Below are 20,029 nucleotides of genomic sequence, written 5' to 3' on the forward strand. Positions count from 1 at the left end.
CTCGAGCAGTAAAGTCAGGATGAAGCGAGATCACGGACCCCTCATATTGCAAGGACTGTTTTTCTCTAGCTAGCCTCAAAGCAGTGTCCCAGTACCTGTAGTTCAGGAGTTTAGCAATGATGGGTCGCGGTGGGGCCCCGGGGTTTGGTCTCATGCCCAGTGAATGGTGGGCTCTCTCCACCACAAACATTTTGGAGAACTGGTCAGGGCCCAGCAGGATGTGAAGTAGTTTTTCCACAAAGAGCGCCATATTCCACACCTGCGTTGACTTTGGCAGACCCGTGATACGGTTACTACATCTCCGGGAACAGGCTTCGATGTCTTCCGCCTTATCTTGCAAGGTTTGTAATACTTTGGTCATCTGCTTCTGCACTGTGTTCATATCAGATTGTGCCTCCTTAACTTCAGTGACTCTGCATTCCGCCATGTCTATCCTCTCTACTTGGTTATCCATACGCTCCGTCATCCTATCCGTCCGGTACAACAGAGAGTCCAATTTAGAGTCTATGGCGGTCGATCTTGCCTGCAAGCTTTTCTGCATAGAAGCCAGCATAGAGCGAATATCTCCATCGACCTGCGCCGGGGTCTCATCACGTGCATACGGGCCCTCTTCCGGTGTATTGTCTCTGGTCCTTGATTTCCGCTGGTCTAAGGTTAATTTCGGCTGGGATTTATCTACTTTTCCCATCGCAAGGGCGTGGGCACCTCTCACACAATGCACTTTGTCACTTGACCAGCTATGTCAGTCCAGTATCTCCACTACCCGGGTTCGAGGAATCAGTCTGTAGTGTGCTTTTGCTCGTGCCAGGCGCAGCAGACGTCATGTATCCACTCACCAAAATGGCGTTTCAATCAGCCGCGCAGTCCGAACTGCATGTGATCGCGTCTGATAAAGCGCAATGAGGCATGCGCACCTGACTGTGTCCTCACCTCAGCTGGATGACCACCAAACGCCAGGCAACAGTGTGCACCACACTGTGTGTTGTGGCTTGGGCCTGTGGTGCTCGTCACTCCCCCTAACACACTTTACTAGCTGGGTCAGTCCTCCTCTGCGTCTCCGGAATCCCGCAGCGCCACGTCAGGCCATCACCAGGGGCGCTGGGATCATCGCCGGCTTCACTCTGCTTATTGCTGCCTATGATGCCCACAGCTTCCCAGGGGGGTAAGGGTAAAGTGTAGCCCCTGCTAGTCACCACGTCGGGACTCAGCTGAGGACCCGCCACCGCTCGCCTCCAGGCCCCTCGCGCTCCCTCGATCCACTTTCGCACCGACACCTCCCAGCAGTGTCCTCACCTATAGGCTGCACCGAAACCAGTGGGGGGTGATGCAGGTCCCACTGCGTGGCCGGTCTTCAACCTCAGGCGGGACCGGAGCGCTACGCGTCTCAGGCGGCTCCACCTCTCTCTCCAGGCCTAGACGCACAGCAGGCCACAGTCAACACCCGGGGTGGCTCCATCCGCGTACTGCTACCCGGCGGCAGTCTCTTGCCGAACCTCGACTGTCCACACAGTCCTCGCCAACAGAAGGAGCCAAGGCGCTTTCAAATGCGCCTCTCAGCGACACCGCACGTCCGGCGCACAAGGTGTGCAGTGCAGGGTAGAGCTCACCATTCCGCGTCTCAGCAGGGCCCGCCCGGCCACGTCCAGCTCAGAGGATCGCGTCGCGCAGCAGCGGAAGCCGGCCTCTTACATTGCCCAAAGCACAACCAGGGTGCGGGGACGGTCCTCCGGTTGCCAGGGAGAGGTAATTTCAGGATTTATATCCGCTCTAATGCAGGATTCCTGACGGATTGGGAGATGGTTCAGCGGAGCTCTCAGCTCATGCGGCCATTTTCTGTGCCGACAAGCTCCGCCCCTGCTGTCAGTCTTAATAATGCAGAATAAAGGTCAGCATGAGGGGCTCATACAAAACTTAAAATTCTGAATGAATAAATCTTCCTTAACCATTCCTCCACAAGTATATCTATGAAACCTCAGAGAACTCTTGCTCTGATTTGCTTCCCCGAGTATCTAGATTGGCAATGGGGATCCAGCATTGAAAAGCAGCTCCTTCCTCAATTAGATACAGGGATTTGAAGGTTTGTAAACTGGAACAATGGGGTGATGTGCTTGCCATATGAGTGGCCAAATCATGATGTTCACTGGCATCAGCTAACTGGAATAATTTACTCATTTTAGCAGAGCTTGAAGTGGTTTAAAAAATTTCTCAAACTCCCTAAGGGAACAAGATGCAGCTTCATATTATTTTTCACACCTCTTAGAATTAAGACTGTCTTTAACTCTTACTCCCAGGGCATAAGCTACAAAGAAATGGCATGACTGTTCAAGACATCCATTGCCAGAGTATGACCACCTTTGGAGGCCACTGTGGAGCATGGTTACAGTTTTGGGGCCCCACCTGGGGTGTAAGTGACACCTCTGTGACTGCATTGAGAATTCTGTCCAGTTCTGGAGGCCCGACCAATTCATAAAGATTTCTCTACGGACCTTCCCAGAATCGTGAAAATCCAGTGCAAAAGAACCTGGTAATTCTGGATCAACATCCTCACTCGAAAAGCTCGTAATGACAGGGATTGCGAGTGGGTATACTACCTGGAATCAGAGACTCAAGGCCCCTGGAATCTCCACACTGAAATCTGGTCAACTCTTGATGAATGCCTAGCAATTTAATTTAGTATCAGTCCTTGTTCCCAAACGACATCATCATTGATGGAAACGTTGACTAACCATTAGCACTTAATACACCATGAGGTCAGAACTACAGTGCAAATGCTATAGATGTAGGGGCTCTAGGGAGCAATAACAGAGATCGCTAGTCGGCCTTTTCCTCACATGAAAGAGACAGTAATGCATTAACTGCTTTAATCAATGCTTGGCGTAACTAAATTATAGCTATCCCATCTAAGTAATGCATTGCCTCCGCTGTTCCCAGAGGACAGGCTTGCATGCAACAGAATGCATTAGGCAGAACATCTTGCATACATTCACCACAGTATAGTTATCTCAGACTGCGGACTATCACATTGTACCCAACACCAGTAGCCACTATAGAGCCTTCAACATCACAAATATGAAAGAATGCGTAAGATGGAGCAGCCCAGAAATATTAACACAGATTAAATACACCCAATAACCAGCAAGACAATACACAGACTAACTCAGCAGGGATCTCTTTGTAATGATACATTTGTAAGCCAATGGAAAAGCTCTGCAGCCACACCTCCCAACACTACAATAAAAATAACATAATGCCACCTAACTATCGAACACTAACACTTTTGGTCCCCCTGCAATCCAGCTCAATGCTTAGCCTACACATCACAAACTGAACACATCAAAGTCTTCGGGATGGTCCAGAACACTATGACTGAAGCGGAACATCCAATGATAACTCAGACTCTGGTCTGTCAGACAACCTCAGAGCCACGTAAAAACACATTCTAGACAGCCCATAGCGCGGACAAGCCATTCTAAAGTGTTATTAAAGAGCTTAAATAGTGTTCTCTAATATATTCCCTTTTTTTAGGTTTTGCTTTATTTGAGCTTTATCACCATCCATGCCAAATCTGTGAAGGATTAAAATAAGAGAAATTGCTGTGAAATACAGAATTGTGGGGTTTGTGACTGGTGGCTTAGTGAAGAATGTGTGCTTCAGGCATCACATGTGATATTTAGGAGCTGACCTTTTTTATACGTAATTGATGCAGGATACCAGAGGCCTGTTCCCTCACAGATTAAATGCATTTTTTTTGTTTCACTTAATTAAAATTGTTAGAATGAAGAACCAGCGGAGATATTCCAGCACTTAATTAATTCAGTTATGGTCGGTATGTATTCAACCGATAATATATACCATTCTAATACATGAATAAAATAGATTTGAAAATTACATTTAACGATAAAACGGATAAAACAGTGCAAATGGTCAGCTGTCAAAGCCTTCAATTAGTTCTAATCCCTGATTAAGGCGGTGACTTAGAGTTTTTTCATTAAAGTGCAGATTGTCACTCATCTATATGGGACCAAGAAATATTTTCGTGGCGACTTTGCAGGTACGTATTCGATACTTTAGCCACGAAGATTTCAATAAAGTGCGATGTGCAAGGCGTTAGCCAAGAGTTCTTTCACCTTGTGTGCAAATTTCACAAATCTTGCCAGTTCCATTGGGATGTCCAAATTGAAGAGAAGCTTCATCGCATCTTGACATGTACGTGTTCCATATTTTAAAAACAATGGTTTTAGTAAAGTGCGGCGTGCCTGTGCCAAGCAGTGGCATATGCAGACCAAGTGAGTCATGGTTTCCTCGTATTGTTGGCACAGTCTGCAAGTACTGACCACCTCTAAAGATTTCCAGCGCATGTTAATGTCTTTTATCGGCAGCATCAAGAGTATCACTGCTAAGATTCGGTTTAAAATTGACTTATTTAAAGCGGCGTCAAGATATGGCTGCCTTAGGCGGTCTTCATAGGAGGTGGCAAGTATCCTGATGCTGCTGGAAAGCCTCAGTTCCTTCATGTCCTCTTCCTTAAAGAGTAGTCTAGCTTGGTTTTTTTTTAATTGATTTTAGGGTACCGGGCTGAAGAATAAAATCCTGCACAGATGAGATACTTCAATGAGTCAGGCTCAGTACAACTGTTTGAAGTTATGTTAACCATATTTATTGAGTGCACATTCACTCAGGGATTGATTGGCGCTAAAACAAATGAACAAATTAGAAGGGACTAACATATGATGCTGGCCTGCAATATTTTGGATGAAATGTTTTTTGGGTGTTGCTGCGTGTAGCATACAGACACCTCAAAGCCCACTGGAAGATTTTAGACTAAACATTTATATGAACGTTAAGGTGATTCTATGTGACAGAGTGAAGGAGAATGGAAATATGAAGTGCAGAGCTAACAGAAAATCACCCTTCCACTCACACACGCACATCCACCCACATTTATACACACTAACATCCCACATATACCCATACATCCACACATCCTGACTCCATCACCCCACTCACTTTTTTTTATTTTTGAGCAGAAAAAAATAGAAAGAAATTATATCACAGTGAATACACTATTAAAAAAAAATTATAAATAAAGTTGATGAATAAATAAGAAAGGGATCAATTAAAGTACAGTAGAACAACAATACATTTCGATCATTATAAAACATTAGCAGGAAGTAAAATCTCGTCCTCAATCGGCTGTACCCAGCCCTACCTTTTTGGATTGAATCATGCGGTTTATCGGTTTACCACAATGTTTATTGCCTCTAGCACTCCAATAATCCCCCCACTCACCTGCATAATTTTTCACTTAAATCTGCACAGCCATTAATCCACAATAATGTATTTATGTATTCAACCAAACTCAGTCATCCATCCATTGAAATGTGAGTGTGTGTGCCTGGATGTGTTGTCGGCGACCAAGTGTGCCTGCATGTGTGCCCTCCATTCGTGCATTTAGTGCAATTGTGCTAGGTGAAATTATGCTTTGGTATGTGTGCACCATGTACATCATGGCCCTGTTGCATGCACAATAAAAAAGAAACCTTAACCTGGGTAGTACAGAACTGAAAGAACACCCATGCCTAAAAAAAAATTTAAAAGACAACAAAACAAACAAGTATTGGCCAAGCCAACAGGTTTGGGTTCACTATGCTAACACATGCAGCACTAGCACATTAAGTGAGAAACACCGTAGGGAGCCAGCAGGAGTGAAGATAGGGCAGTAATTGAAGAGTAAGTCCCTCATGCAGTTCATTGCAAGAGCGGAGAAGGGATGACACACACAAACAACCAACAACATTAGGTAAGAGATGAATACTCCACTGGGCTTAGCCAAGACACGAGTGACAAAGGGCCAGATGTACGACCCTAGTTTACGCTCGCAAACAGGAAATCGGCCCGTTTGCGACCGCAAAAAAGGGTCCTGGCATGTACAAACGCTATTTTGCAGGTCACTGACTAGCAAAATAGCATTTGCCACTCTTGCTATTAGGAAGGGGCGTCCCTTCCTAATTTCGAGTCACTATGGAATGTACCACTGTTTTGCAAAAGCATTTGCGGCTGCAAAACACTCGCAGTCTACCACCTACTTTAAGGAGGTAGTAAACCACTCGCAAACAGGAAGGGGGACCCCAGGGTACCCCTTCCCCTTTGTGAGTGTGTGCGTAAATATTTTTTAAGAGCAGACAGTGGTCCCAGGGACCACTGCCTGCACTTAAAAAATGAAATTGAAAAGTTTCATTTTTCTTTTTTAAATGCATCCTGTTTTCGTTTAAGGAAAATGGGCTGCATTTAAAAAAAGAAAAAAAGCTTTATTTAAAAAGCAGTCACAGACATGCTGGTCTGCTGACCCTGGCAGGCCACCATCCCTGGGAGTGCTAGCCATTCCCAATGGGGGTCGTAAATTGTGCTTGCCTCATGAATATTGATGGAGCATGCAATTTGCGACCCCATTGGGAATCGCAAACAGTGTCTGAGACACTGTTGTACATTCACTTTAGCAAGTCGCAAATTGCGAGTCGCAACTCGACGCAATTGGCGACTCGCTAAAGTGAATGGTTGTACATCTGGCCCAAAGTCTCGAGCCAATAACTGAGCATTGTAAGGGGCGGCCCCCAAAGCCCATTCTATGAATAATGTTAGCAGTAGGCCAGTCTGACAGCTCAGCTGCCAAAACCCAGACATAAAAATTATTTAAAAAAATACATAATCAATTGCCAGTAATGTCTTGAATAAATAAAACTAATAAACGTACCTACTAAAAAGTGAGATCAGAGTTGCAAAACTGAGCTAACTAGCAAATAGGGTGACACTGTGCAGCATGGACCAGGACAGGAAGGGGCAGACACTTGAGTAGGGGTGCAATGGATCAGGACGGGAAGGGGCGGATACTTGAGTAGGGGTGCAATGGATCAAGAGGGGAGAGGCAGACACTTGAGTAGGGGTGCAATGGATTAGGATGGGGGGGCAGATACTTGAGCAGGGGTGCAATGGATCAGGACGGGCAGATACTTGAGTAGGGGTGCAATGGATCAAGAGGGGAGAGGCAGACACTTGAGTAGGGGTGCAATGGATCAGGACGGGGAGGGGCAGATACTTGAGTAGGGGTGCAATGGATCAGGACGGGGAGGGGCAGACACTTGAGTAGGGATGCAATGGATCAGGACGGGGAGGGGCAGACACTTGAGTAGGGGTGCAATGGATCAGGACGGGGAGCGACGGATACTTGAGTTGGGGTGCAATGGATCAAGAGGGGAGAGGCAGACACTTGAGTAGGGGTGCAATGGATCAGAATGGGGAGGGGCGGATACTTGAGTAGGGGTGCAATGGATCAGGACGGGGAGGGGCAGATACTCGAGTAGGGGTGCAGCAGGTGACAGGGCCCTGATGCATTATAATACGTTGTTTGACATCTTACACATAAATAGTTGTGCTGTTTGATGGATATGGATCAACTGACACTAAATAATTTGCATCAGTGATTTGTTATGGTTTCATAGATTGATTTCCACAAATAGTAATAAAAAACTGTACAGCTAAAGAGAGAACAGATGGATGTGTTTTTTGAACAAATTAACAAAACACACACAGAATTACGCATGGATAGCTACCAATAACAGTTCAGCTTTGTTAGCAGACTATCTGCATTCAAAGGTATTGTTTGTAGCTTGGCAGTCAGTATGCAAAGCTAGCCGCATGTAAATGTGGCTAGCAGGCTATGTGTTAATATACCGGAGTATAGCGTTGGCTGGGCGGCTAGAGGTAAAGAGTACGCTTAACAATACATACATGGTGGGGTGCAACAGATGAAAAAATAGCAGTGTTAGCGCTGGTCTATGTAATTATTGTTTCTTCCACTAACAGGGATCTATATGTGGTTATATTCTGTTGGATAAACATTGACAGAACATGTTTAGCAAAAAATGCTTGGTATCTCCCTAGCGTGACCCTCCACACCTTTTCCCCAAGCCCTGTTTCTCTCAAAATGTCCTTGCATTGTGGGAAAGTCTCAATATGATAATATTAGCGGCATTACATTTCCCCACTGATGGTGTTATTCTGAAATTCATCGGAGTTGCATTACTGCTCTGCCAAATAAACAAATGGGAATAACAAAACTAAGGACGAAACACGTTGGTTGGGCTGGACATATATTGCGGAAGATGAAAGAATAAAGATGTTTAAAAATGTAACCAGTTTCATGGAATTAATGGACTGAATGCACAATGTATATATTTGCATTAAGGACATTGCGATATTAATTATACATTGTTTTACTGAGTGCTCCTCCAGTTGCTGTATTCAATTTACTGTTTATGTGGGGTTTCTTGGGCAGTGAAACCTCAGGGGTGGAAGCACCTAGATTGAGAATTGTAATGAATTGCTTTTGGAGCAGTGTAACTTGGCTATAGTTGTATTCTTGTTGTTGGGATTTTTTGCAGTCTAAATTGAAGCCTGCTAAGGAAATTCTTGGGTGCCTAAATGACCTGTCTTGAATCCGTAACACTGATGTGTGAAGAGCGCACTTGGCAGACAGATAGGGAGATATTTGGAATAAAACTACCTTTTAACATATCACGAAGTATCAGTTAACATGAAATTCTAAAATACCATGATGAAGTCGACCAGAACCTCATTCCTTATACTGTAATTTAACTCCCAGGAGTGTGTGACACAACATCATAATGTAGAGAAGCAAACAGTGTAATACTGACTGAAATAGAGTGTGCATAAGCAGCTATAATAATGAATGACTGGGTAATGGCAAAGACAATACATTGTTGACATTACATTGCTGCTTGGCTGTCCGGAGACAAAGCTATAACAACGTCTGAGCTGCATGGTAGGATCCGCCAAGTAATGGATTAGATCCGGACCTTTCTGCTTGCTGAGCTCGGTTTGTAATTATGCGGCTGTCAGCCGACTTTTATAGAAGCAGCACATGCAAACAAAACTGCTTTGTATTGAAGTATTCGGCGCATCACGTGCGCTGGGGAGGTGAATTCCAATCTTGTATTTTGTTTACTATAAGAAGGTAAAGATTCAGCAAAGAAAGGAAATCGGCTCACTCAAAACTAAGTATCAGTATCTGTCAAAGGCCCTGGCAACACCACAAGGAAACGGAGCCCAAGACGCCAATAAAGAGCAGAATCACAACCGGGTTTCAAATACAATATACTATCAAATGCCTCAGCGGTTCCTATAATGTCAATAAAAAAAAGAAACATGCCTAGACAGGACTCTTTTTACTGATTAATAATTAATTAATTAATCTTCTGAAAGTAACACCAGCAGCCCACTGCAAAGGGACCCGAAAGGCAGCTGAGCTGTAAACAAGATACCGTGACAGTCTCCACAATTCAAGGATGCGTTCTGGGGGCGATATAACGCCCAGTCTGGTGTGAATTTATCATTTATAAGTATACAGCTAGCATGGGTTTCCTCACTAAAACCTAGAGCAGGTGAAGACACCATGCCTCCAAAGGGAGGGCACAGACACATTATCACGTTTGCACCGGGTTCGCTTAAGAACCACCTTCATGAGAGAAAAAAGGTGTACCCTTTCATAGAACAGAGGTGGCATCCCTTCCTGAGAGGGGTCGCTTGGAACCCAGGGGGTGCCCGTGATGACACCAGCGCAGCCCTCCGAACAAAGCGTTTTTGCAAAGCATCCAACCTGGCAACCGGATCCACCAGAACAAAGGGGAACCAAGCTGCCCCAACCACCTTGTTGCACAGCCAATGCCTGCCCGGGGTTGGACTGCTCATGTGCTGTATCCATGCACCCCCTATCAGTGCAGCAGTGCCAAGTGCAGCTCACCATGCATGCAAAACACAGCTCCCCGCTGCAGCAGGACACAAAACCAGGCAGATATGTAGGTCACAGGGAGCGAGGGTGGCATACACAGGTACACACACACACACATGTATTTATATATGGTACAGCAGTGATTTCCTGCACTGGAGCTAAACCAATAAACGCCTCCCAGGAAGCCTGACAACCCTGGCGTGATAACAGCGCCTAGACAACCTTACCTGCGTCTGGACCTTCCCTGCCTCCTGCAGCATTCGGAGAGCGGGATGGTGGCGGGGTCTGTGCTTCCTTCCCCTGTCCCCAAAGCCCTGCACCTCACCAAGTCCTGCGCCTCCGCCGCCAGTGCAGGGCCTGGCTCCCGGGACACGTGATCCGGTCACATGACCGCTCCGGCGCTTCCCTCTTCCTCCGTGCCTCCCCCCCGGCTCTCTCTCTCCTGTAACCGGAGCCCGCTACAACAAAGGTGCTCCTCACCTACGATGTCTGTCAGAAGCTTTGCCCGACAGCGGTTAACCCTTCGCACATCGGATGATAAAGTGTCTATTTTTTGACGTAAGAGGCCCCGGCGACCGAGACAACAAAGGAGATTTCATCGTAAAGTCAAGGAATATCTTTTGTAGATTTCCCTACAACATGCATCGGAGCATTTTCTTTTAATATTCCAATTTTAGATACTAAACAATAGAAAGACAGACTTGGTGCATGATTTTATGTGTCGTCGTGAAAAGTGCGCAATTTCCGAGTGTGTCTGGAAATAACCCTTTCCTTTGCACGGTTGTCCACTCGCTGTGTTACTTAGTGATGGAATAATTAGAAAGGGATTAAAGGCATCGCAACGAATCTTAGTAATTTTTTATTTTTAAATGTATTATCATTTGTATTACAAGACCCAAACTTTGTCGGAGGAGGGTGGGATGTGGGAAGGTGGTACTTAAAACTGTAGGGCGGAGCCATCATCAAAGCTAGCGTGAAAAAAACTCATTGGTGCTGTTTTCCTTCTTATGGTACAGTCCAGGACATGAAGTCATTTTTTCTGTACAATATGTGGCAAATAATGCCTTTCACAGTACAATGAACCAATTTGCATTGGTGTGAGCAAAACCATTCTTCATGGTAGGGGTATAGCAGGTTCTCCTCAAGACGTTTTATCAGAATGGAATGCAAATGCAAAGTTTTAAAAAAAACAAGCATTGGCATAGCCAATAGGTCTCGCCTTTGGGACCTTATAAGTGTTTAGCCATGCAACAGTTGATGCTGTTGTACCAATGATATTGTGCTGCATAACTAAATACTTATAAGGTCCCAAAGGCGAGACCTATTGGCTATGCCAATGTTCTTGTGTTACTCTCAAGTGTGTTTATCGAATTTGGCAATAATTTCCACTTGGATTTTATTCCATTTAGCTATGTCACCTTGTTTTGAGATCTCTTGTTTTATCTGTGTGGTTTCTTCCTCCGTCAGTACACATACTAATTCTTCAGTTATTAATAATATTAAAATCAAGTGAACATTTGCTTAGTATGGCGTACCATCCTTCTGTAAACTTCTAGTTAGTTTTCAAAATGTGTAGGTTTCACAGCTATTCGTAATGTCTTGGTATATGCTTAGCTTTGTGCATAGTGTTTTGAGGTTTTTCATTAGATTCCCTCTGCATGAGGTTCTCTAATTGTTATAGATTCTGGTTAATCAAACCTGTTGTAACTGCTTCCTGTTTTTCTTCCTTCATTAGTGCAAAGATCTCAGCTTCATCCTGAGTAAAATGAAGTGTGACTGCTTGCTTTTCATTAAATGTGAGAAGTCTTCGAACAACTTTTGAGAAGGAACAACTTTTGAGAGGGGAAAAGCAAAAGAGAAGCAAGAGTTTGAAAAGTCAATAGGTGAGCTTTTTGCCGATGCCACACAGCAGAATCAGAAAAAAGGCGCAATGATGTGTACATCTCCATATGTCAGAACACTGTGATGACCAAGCGCGATGAAGTATGAATGTGCATGCATCACCATTTTAATTATTTTTCCATTACCATTTCATTATCAATCAATCAATCAATCATTATTTTTTTATTCCTCACTCCAAGATGGCTGATGCTACTTGGAGCAGTAAATAAAACAATACTTTATTCCTGCACAAAAACACTTTTTGAAAATGGAGTGATTTTTCAGCAAATGACAGCTGCTAGGCCCTCTAAAAAACACTGAAAAATAAAATTAGGTCGGGAGGAGCAGGGGAGCCACTGAGGAGTGGGTGGGGGAGAACTGAACATGGGGTGGTACATTGAGCAAGAGAGAAACTTGAGGTGGGAGCATGAGAAAATTAAAAAAATAATAAGCGTAGTGGGGAAGCAATGGACGGACTGTGGGTGGGCTGAGCAAAAGAGAGCATGCTGAGGGCAGATACATGAGAGAGACAGTAAACAAGGGGGAGAGCAAGACAGCACATGCACTCTAATGCAGTGCTGAGAGAAAAATATAACAGTAGGTCCCTGAATGTGATCAGTGGAAGGATGCAAGTCATCCAGTCAGAAGAATGGTAAAGATGTTATACTCCAGGGGAGGGACACACATAAGAAGAGGAAGGAAAGCCATTGAATAAGAAACAAGTAAATGAGAGTGACTAAAAAGCAAATCCATGGTAGTCAGTGGACCGGCTTTAAACCCACCGTAAGCTTTGGTATGGTCCACAAATGGTCTTTCAATAACAGGAGAAACTTAAAAAGCAAGCCTTTGTTTCTGAGTAAGAGAGCACCTGGAAAGATCATGTTGCTGATGTTAATATTTGGCCAAATATTATTGCTTCCCCATAATCTGCGAGGCAGCCTCATGTTGTATCTTTGATTTTAATTTTCTTTTGTGTGCATTTTGGTGATTGAGTATGCTTTATTCATAGTTTTATGAATGCTGTACTTTTTTTTAATGATGCTCACACTTCTCTGCTTTATTTCACGCCAGTGGATTAGGTTTGACTAATCACTTATTCATATCCCAATTCATCCACTCATATGCAAGTTTTTATTATTATTAATCAACTAATTCACTTGTTCACATATGCAAACACACCGTTCATCCATTCATCTATCCACCCCACCATCTTTGCTAGTATACTCTGAAACACTAAATGGTCTATCAACCCAAGTAAACATTCATGCATCTGTCTACCAGTGTGTGATTGAAGCGCGGTGTGTGTGTGGTACGTTTGAATAGGTGTGCCGGAGCATATGTTGTATGTGCACTCATGTAAACATGTTTCAAAACACCACATAACAGTACAAAAAGAGCAAGCAATGGGCCTGATTTGAGAGCATGCGGACACAGTACAGTCCGTCGGGGGTGGGGGGGTGGAGACATATCCTTCGCCACCCTGACGGACTACCATTCTGCCAAATTTAGAGATGACCACCAGCCCAGCGGTCACCTCCGTACACTGGAAGGAAACCCACTAACAACAGTTCCTTTCATGGTAAAAAATGTTTGGTAGATGGAGCATTGTTTATGAAACCGTTCACCAAACTTTTCCAAAGATTTTGTTTTTCAGAAAAGCGGATGTTTGTTTCTGAAAAACAGAAAAGCTAATGAGGCTACACCTTGGTACTTTCCATAAACTAAATACTTTATCGCGTGGATGCATTTTATACAAAAATCAATTTTTTTCACTACAGCAGGCTGTTTTAGTCAAGACTCAAATGCAAGCCAGACCTATTAGCTTTGCTATGGTTTGTTAAGATAAAAGGCAATATAACCAGAGATAAGTGCTAGCAGCGGACGCCTCAACATGATAGCATATGACAAACAGCCGCCTCCTTGAAGTGTAAACAAATGTATGTAAGTGGTATATGCCCGTCAGGAATACAAGATAGAGATATAAACACCAAAGGCAGCTGCGAAATCAGAGGCAGAAGGCAGACACTTTAGTTTTATTGGAAACGTCTTTCATCTTCACATTGCAGAGGAATCCTCCAATCGGAGCAGATCTGAAACGTGCGTGACGCCGCACATAGCTTGAAATGGATTCCACGGAAACAGAAGGGAATAGGAAGGAAAGGTCAAGAGTGAGATGGGAAGAGAGACACCGCTGCGGCGCCCAGGCATCTTTCATGTTCAAGACAAGTAGTTTAAACCCGTCTTTAGGCGTCAAGTGGACACATTTTAAGCACCCCTCTAATCCCAGGATTTGCAGTCTGCGAATGCAACGAATCATTCTGCAACAATACCTATTTACCCTTCAACAACACTGAAGAACTCTGCTACAGTCAGGTGTATTAAAATTAACACGTGTTAAAGAGGAGTTAAGACTTCCATAACAATATATAACATTAGAAACAAACAGGAATGACAGAGCTAACTGGTTGTGGCAAGGGGCGAGGGAGGGAAGAAAAAGAGGCGTTCATTTGGGCTGTAGATAGCCAAGCTGACTGTTTAACTTCAACTTTACATTCCACCGGATCTTATCACGTTTTTTGCTCTCCCCCTAAGTGACCTATATTCTGACATGGAGCCTTTGAGCATCACGTTATAATAACATTTAGATAACAAGCATTGGCCACGCAGCCGTGAAAGTGACCCGGCCGTGAAAGTGATCGCGATCACGCGCTGCGAGCGATGCGCTTAATGAGCATGACGAGGAAAGCCAGATGGCGCCTCTGCTCGTAAGCGCGTGGCCGCGCGCGTTACCGCAAGCTCTAGGCCACAATGGTAGCATTTTCTGAAGCCCACTTACTAAAGGTCTCGCCAGAGCAGCGCATGCGCTGGGTCAGGCGAGACCTAAAAAACATTGGGCCGTTGACCTAGTAGGATTTTACATTTGAGGTTCTAGTTTCAGGGACAATCTGTAGCAGGTGATGCATTCAAAATTAAACAGGTCCTGGAAATCGGCACTAAATAGTGCAGCATAAGTACATTTCTTTATTTATTGATCTGTTCATTCTGAATTTCCCATGGCACAATATATTTCCATTGGTTGCAGGACTGGATGCTAACACATGAGACAACTCTCTTGCTGTCAGGCCTCTTGTAGGTTTTAGGGCCTGTTGGTAAGGGTTGCCAGAAAAATTGACATAAGTTTCTGCCAACCCCCTATGTAAATAATTGTGAGTAGGTAAAAGGACATGCAAGGACAGGCTGCTAGGTAAAGCAACAGCAGCCGCTCCCTATCCCGTCATGCTATGGCAATAACCGCCTAACAAGCAGTTATTTTTTGCACACTGGCACTTTACCCGCACTGTGGATTTGCACACAGGCACTTTAATTGCATATAATCTTGCACAATGGCACTTTATCTGTAGAATTACAACTGGCCGCATAGTAAAGCATATATACTTTACCCGCACCATAGACGTGCACATTGGCACTTTAACCACATATAGTCTTGCACATTGGCACTTTATGAGTAGAATTACAACTGGCCGCATATTAAAGAACATACACGCTAACTAATCCGTGAAAATACGGTTTATGACCAATCAACTCTAGAGTCGTAGGAAGGTGCTGTGGTCGGCTTGTTTACCTGACGGCCTTTTATCATTTGTTCATTAGTATTTTTACTCTTATATTCATGAAGGGCAGCAAATATTGAGGTCTCCCAATTAGACGTGTAATGGTTGCAGCTGATGTATAACAAGTTTTAGACATTTTTTAGCTTAATGTTTCGTACTGTATGATTCTAGTCATGTTTATGGTTTTAATTGACTAATAAACTATCTTATTCTATTCAATTCAAGAAGGTTGGTCGTGTCCACATTTTATAATGGTTAGAATGTTGCAATCCTTAGTTCCATCTCCCATCAAATATTCATGGTTTGGACAGTGGACCAGTATGACATCAATGACAGGCAAGACCAGACCATGTGAAAAAAATCTGCATTCTCCACTAGACAATGAGGACACGGCAATGTTGCACTGGGGAAACTTGCATGGAGCACCGAGGAGTGAGGTATGCCCTGTGAGAAGTTGGCCTGATGTATGATGTCACTAGTTATAGTGTACACCTTATATCAGTCCAAATACCCTTATGGTGATTGGTTGTAAAGTCAACCTTATAGACCAGCTATCCTAGTGGTAGCATGGACAAGAGCAGTCTTAGGCTAAACTCTGAATGGCATGTGAAGCCAGCTGTGATACCATATATAATCCCTTGAATACCAAATGAAAGGACACCACAACAGATATATATATATAAAATAAAGTGTATTTATTCTAAGCAAACCCTCAGCACTCTTTATGAGATTAGAGGTAAGTACAACACAGTCTTATTAATGCATACAGTAAGTCACACAGGTAAGTAATACAGTTAGGCCCTAGGGGCCACGCAAACCATATACTAAGTAAGTGGTATAAGAACCACTGTCACGGAAATAGAATAGGCCTAGGCCTAGGGAATCGCTGGGGCTACACTACACTAGCGTTAGTTAGGAAGTGGGAGGCCCACGGGATTCGTGTGCAGAGTGGAAACACTCACGCGTAATGCGTAAAAGTCAATAGCAATAGTACAGTTTAGAAAACGGTAGATTTAGGACACTTCCGGAGTAGCTAGGAAGTTGAGACTTGAAAACTAGACACTAGGATAGTCACTATCCTGATGAGCACCGGAGTACCCAAGTTACCTAGCCCACAGGCTGCGGGTGCATAGGGGTGAAGATGCGTCGTTTTCGTCGTCGACTCCTATGGATGCCTGAAGAAAGATGCTGACAGGCAGTCAGTGAAGAGTGTCCGGTGGATCCCAAGGCTGGGATCAAGAAGAGAAGAAACCTGCAAGCAGAAGGGACAGAGTCAAGGTCACTAGCCAGTGACCACGTGGAACCAGGAAGGAACCAGGCGATGTCGTGAAGAGTTGCAGGTGAAGGTGAAGCTTGTCGCTGCAGCCAGGAGGACCAGGAAGCGTCGAGGACGACCAGGACCAGGAGGCGAGCTGTCCCACGAAGGCTCTTGCTGTCGGCGGCGTCGAAGTTGGACTAGGACTCACCAAGCCTTGGCAAGCGGAACCCACGAGGAACGAAGGACTTGCTTCTGGTGCAGACCGGGATGGTCTGGGGTGCTTCTTCTTTGCAGAGAAGCGGGAGCCAGTCTGGAGGAGCCAAACCAGCGCAGAAGATTTCAGGGTGCGTCGTCACAGAGGCCACTAGCCAGCGGGCAAGCAACCGGACAGACGCGGCAAGCAGGAAAATGCTGAAGGGCCCCACGCAGGACTCGTGGAGTGTGGGGGGCTGATCTTCGGTGCAGATGGTGCTTGGAGTTGGGGCTTCTCAATCCCCGGTGCACAACTTCGAGGGTACCTCAGAAGCTGCGCTGTAAGTTACTAGCCACTTTTCCCAGGTAGCCGGTCGCTCGTCGCCTCCACGGATCTCAGCTCTGCTGCAGATGTGGATGAGGGTCGGAGAAGTCTGGAAGTCAAGGCTCTGGTTGGGCTCTGCAGTCGGTTCCTCGTAGAACGGTCGCAAAGCAAAGGGTAGTCTCTTGATGGTGCCTGTTTGCACAGGGTAGCCACTCCTTGGCTACAAGGGAGATTCTTCAGTCTTCTTCTTTCGTCGAATGTCGAAGGTCCAGAGTTTCTGTTCAGTTTTGCAGGTTCAGGATAATCTAAAGTCTTGAGGCCCAACTCCCACTCTTATACTAATCTGGGGGGCTGGGATGCCTGCTAGGTCACGCCTTATGGGTGGGACCTGGGAGGGGGTGGTTACACCCACTTCCCTTTGTCCAGTTTCGCGCCAGAGCTGGGGCTGGAGTGCCCCAGCACCGGTTTGAACTGGACTATGCAAGGAACACCTTGTGTGCCCCAGGCATGTCTCATTCCTTTCAGCCCACCCTGCCCCAATACACTAAAGGCTGTCTGGGGAGGTGCTAGCACCTCCCCAAGCAGGAAACCTATTGTCCAGGCCTCCCTGGCTGGGATCACTCCCAGCAGCAGGAGGTCAGACTTGTGTCTGTGGCAGCAGCATCCATTTTGTGATGCTGAGGCTTTGGTTAGAGTTAAACAGCAAAGTAGGATTTTAACATGTCTCTCCCTCTAGAAGGGAGGGATAATATCCTCATCACCAGAAATGGTATGGGGGTATTATTCCAAAGTGTTAGACACCTTACACGACATGTTTTGATAAAGCCAAACCATAGTTACCATAACCGTTTAAGATTATAAGGCACTTTAAGAGTATATGGTAGGCTATATCATAGAACAGCTATAAAAACTTGGTTCCGAAAGCTGCAGACAGGCTCAGCTCATGCTAGAGCACCATCTCACATGTTACCAAGCACTCTGCCTCCAGGATTGTTAAGGCCTGCCATAGGAGTGACTGATAGGTACACATGTGTCTATATATAAGGGTAGATATAGGCATACTATACCTAAGCAAGGGGTGATTACACGACCTTGCCCCAGCTGAGTGATCAGCCAGTTGTGTCTGATTGGAAGGCCAGACCAGGGGTGGCATAATACATGCTGCAGCCCCTGGGAGGCCTAGGGTACACCTATGCCCTGGGTACCTAGGGTACACTGTACAGGGTCCAATAAGGTGATCCATACCAATTGTGTATGTACCTAGGGTACATGGAGTCCATTTTACAGAGAGAGCAGACAGCCTGAGACCCTGAATGGCAGGATCTCAGGCCAACTAAGTCGAAAAACCAGCTATACACTAGGCAAAAAGTTGGGGGTAACCATAGTCAGATATCCACCTTCCTACACAACCCCCCCCCAAACGAAAGGAGATAAGGCTGGCCTTGACAAGGTAAGCCTCTATTGCCTGAGTGGCCATATAAGGAAGAACCAGCACTGGCATGGTTACCCCCTGTCTCATGGTCCACTAAGCAATCCCTCATCCTAAAGATATCATAGGGTCTCCACCATAGGGAATCTCTACCTTTGGTGTGTCTTTGCAAAGTAAAAGGCTGGTGTGGAGATGGAGTACTGAAGTGAGTGTCCTCAAAGTGAGGCCTCAGCTTCCTCCAATCATCCTCCACCATGGATGCCTTTCTTTCTCTAACTGAGTTGCACTGTGCTCTCAGGGTCAGCCTCTGGCTACCTAAAGCTGGAGGCTGGGTCCCTTTTGTGGGCTTACTGGAGGGACAGGTCAGGTTTGGGGCCCTAAGGTCCCATGTTTGCCTGTGCCCAACAGAATCCCTCTGGGGGAGGTCCCTAACTACCTGTGATGTGGAAATATGGATTTTTCTGGTCAGTTATGTCCCCTATCTTGGACCCCAACGGTTCTATGTGCATGTTACAAGTACATGTATGTTCCCTCCAGTTCCAGTTATGAAGACGCAAATACATGTGCGTCCACCGTCAACATGTCCTCTTTCAGATCCGCCATGAATGGGCTGGATATTCGATTCCTAAGTACGAAAGGCCACCGACTTTATATGGCTTAGTTATGCCATTTTACAGTTCAGGCGAGTAGGCCCTGATTCTGCCATCAAGCTTTCCCTGCCTTCTGCCTCTGAGAGCTCCAGTCTGAGCCTGCATCTGTGACCATGAACTTTGTCTCATTCCCTGCGCGGCTCACGGTGCCTGACATCAGCTTGCTGCCTGCCAAGAACTGTATTTCACCTTCGAAATTATCTGCTCCGCTCCCTGCCCAATGCATTCCTGTCTAGTAGTTTAAGTAAACATTCTTCCAGCTACCGAGCAAAGGCCCGGCTTCTCTGTCTTTATGCAAGTAATTCATAGCCTCGTTACCATGGAAGACTTCTGCCCTCGCATCTAGTGTAGACACTTAGACGCTTGTACACGCACTAACAGTCAGTATAGTCAGTATAGAATAAGATTCTACTCTAAGAGACCTCTCTTTTGGATAACATAGTTCTTTAAACATAGGATGTTAGATATGATTTGGGATTAGGTTGACTTGACCCTCCAGACATCTGTCGCCACATGTAGAGTTAAATGTCAAATCCCCTTCACCCCCTAGTCGCACGTCAATCATACGTCATGCTGCTGCGCGCGCATCTCTGCCAAGTATTTCTGCTGACATTGCGAAATTATTTCATAGGTCCACCCATATGTGACATCACAACCAATGACGTTTCCTTGTTACTCCCAATTACGCCTCCTTCAGCTACGCATGTGAAATGTTATCTTTGTTATCAATTGTTACGCCTCTTACATTGGTTTCATTGTAATGTCTGTTCTATAAAAATGATTACTTATCAATAAAGTATTGTACTTCACTTCCTGAACCTCCGTGGTGATGGAACTTGGAGGCCACGATTCGAATCGTCCATTGGAATAAAGCCCAT

At 45.2% G+C, this 20,029-nt stretch overlaps 1 protein-coding gene across 2 annotated transcripts in view; it reads right to left on the bottom strand.

The window, feature by feature from the left end:
- The window catches only part of TULP4 (TUB like protein 4), a 787,154-nt gene extending 776,974 nt beyond the window's left edge, over positions 1–10,180 (bottom strand). For both annotated transcript variants that reach the window (XM_085612155.1, XM_085612156.1), the window contains exon 1: positions 10,033–10,180. The gene's annotated coding sequence lies outside the window, so the exon portion shown is untranslated. The remainder of the gene's footprint in view (positions 1–10,032) is intronic.
- Between the last annotated feature and the right edge of the window lie 9,849 nt (positions 10,181–20,029).

This window comes from Triturus cristatus, chromosome 6 (genome assembly GCF_964204655.1).
Source record: "Triturus cristatus chromosome 6, aTriCri1.1, whole genome shotgun sequence".
Taxonomy (NCBI): domain Eukaryota; kingdom Metazoa; phylum Chordata; class Amphibia; order Caudata; family Salamandridae; genus Triturus; species Triturus cristatus.